At 39.2% G+C, this 2,383-nt stretch overlaps 1 non-coding gene across 1 annotated transcript; it reads left to right on the plus strand.

Moving 5' to 3' along the window:
- Positions 1 to 1,464: 1,464 nt before the first annotated feature.
- Trnap-ugg (transfer RNA proline (anticodon UGG)) lies at positions 1,465 to 1,538 on the plus strand. Its single transcript has one exon. It is a non-coding gene; the product is annotated as a tRNA-Pro (tRNA).
- The last annotated feature ends 845 nt before the right edge of the window (positions 1,539 to 2,383 follow it).

Below are 2,383 nucleotides of genomic sequence, written 5' to 3' on the forward strand. Positions count from 1 at the left end.
GATAGATTGTGTTTTGGGCATCTTTTTCTCTCTGTGACCAAAAGACCTGACAAGAGCACCGTAAAGGAGGAAGTTTATTTGGCACTCATAGTTTCAGAGGTCTTGGTCCTTAGAAAGTCAACTCCATTGCTCTAGACCTCAGGTGTGGCAGAATACCATGACAGAAGGGTGTGTAGGAGGAAAGAAGCTCAGAACATGGCAATCAGAAAGCAGAGAGAGAGTGCCTCTCACTAGGGACAAAATATAAATCCCAAGGCACACCCCCAGTGACCTATCTCCACCAGCTACACTCTAACTGCCTTCATTTACCACCAGTTAATTCCTATTAGGAGATTCATCCACTGATTGAGTTACAGCTCTTATCATCTAATCATTTCACCTCGAACCTTTCATTGTCTTACATGTGAACTTCCGGGGTTACCTCATATCTAAACCATAACAGTTCGCAAGATTTTTCCCATTCCAGCCTGTGATTTTTCTAATGGCATTTAATTAAGAGGAACAATCGTTTTCTACTGTCCTTAGTCTTTAATTCTTCCATAGTCTTCTTCAAATAAAGTTAGTTCCTTTGGGGAGAGCTTTGGAGCTCCTTTTCTTATGAATTGACCCTCCCTTTAGGAAAAAAAGCTCCAAGCTACTACTCTGGGTATAGAGCAGGACAGAATATTTGTCTCCTCAGCTTGCCTCTCCCAGTGTGAAACCTCTGCCCCATGAGTGGGTCCCTGTGAAGCTGAATGGTCCATTTGTAGTCCTGGACTTTAATGCCTGGAAGATAGGCTCTACCCTATAAGTAGGGGTCTAGGTAGAAGAAGAGAGCCCCCTTGCCTTTTGACTACAACTCAGAATTAGAAAGGATAAGAAATGTTGGTAGCCCATCTTTCTGGGTGAGATATGTACTTTTTAATTAGATGTGGTAATTTTTGATGGTTGCAACCATCTCCCCACTCCCTGACCAGTGAATCTTCCTTGAAGTTAAGTCGGGGAGAAGGGGGAGGTGGGAGTGGGCAATAGTTTAAAAGATGCAGACTCTCACTGTTCCTACCTAATCTTAGATTTTCTTGAATAAATGCATCTTCATTTACTGTATATACAATTGAAGAAGGACAATTTCTAGAGATTTTAAATGGTCTTTTCGTCAGGTTTGCTTATATGCTAGAAAGTGGTCCATTGAACTCTTCACCCTACTGTCATAAAAACAGACTCTAAAACTTGCAACTTCTTTCTTTCTTTCTTTCTTTCTTTCTTTCTTTCTTTCTTTCTTTCTTTCTTTCTTTCTTTCTTTTTCTTTCTCACATTAGTCTAACACAGAGTGTGGAATTGGGTCAGTTCTTTGTCTTGATAATTCAAATAAAGACGTTCATGAATGGCAGTGGAGTGAAAGCGAAGTATAAGAATTTATTAAAGTAAACCAAAACAAAGCTCCCACAACTGGGAGGGAACCGAAGAAAGTTACCAGTGAGGGGCTGGGGATATAGCTCAGTTGGTAGAGTGCTTGCCTTGGAAGCACAAAGCCCTGGGTTCAATCCCCAGTACTGCAATTAAAAAAAAAAAAGGCAAGGAAAGTTACCAGTGAATAGCTATTGTCTAGGGGTTTATATGAATCTATAGGCTTAAGGAAGTCTGTTCCTGCCCAATCCTAGGTAAGCATTCAGTGTCCACAAGGTATTCATGCAACTTTTATTGCATCCAAAGTATTGATCAGGCATTTTCCTTCTTTGGAAAGAGATTCCAAATCTCTTTTTTTGTAGTCACTTTATTCTTTTTTTATTTTTTTGCTTTTTTAAATTATTTTTTGATTCATTGTACACAAATGTCATGAATTCCTATGGACTTCAGGTCATGTAGGTCCTGATTTTAAAATAACATTTTTGTAAGTTTCTCAAGCACAGACTTAAAGCTGCTGTTTGTGCTCTGCTGCCCAGGAACCCATTTTTCTATCTGCCTAGCCTTATCTCTTCCTGTGTATTTCTCCTGACCTGACTAGTGATTGAACCTAGGGGCACTCTACCACTGAGCTATGTCCCCAGCCTGTTTCTTATTTTTTTATTTTGAGATGGTCTCACTTAGTTGCCAAAGCTGGCCTTGAACTTGTGATCCTTCTACCTCAACCTCCAGAGTAGCTGGGATTACAGTTGTGTGCCACCATGGCCAACTTAGTGGTGATTTTTTATATAATTCATTTTTTCGCATTATCTCTATTTTTTCCATATTTTATTGATACATTATAATTATACGTAACTGTGGGATTTGTTATTACATATTTGTACATACACATGATATAACAATATAATTTGGCCAGTATTATTCCCCAATATTTTCCCTTTCTTGTCCTCCCCCATCCCACTTTCCTCTACTGGTCTCCCTTCAATTTTCATCAAATTTA

Source organism: Sciurus carolinensis, chromosome X (genome assembly GCF_902686445.1).
Source record: "Sciurus carolinensis chromosome X, mSciCar1.2, whole genome shotgun sequence".
Classification (NCBI taxonomy): Eukaryota; Metazoa; Chordata; class Mammalia; order Rodentia; family Sciuridae; genus Sciurus; species Sciurus carolinensis.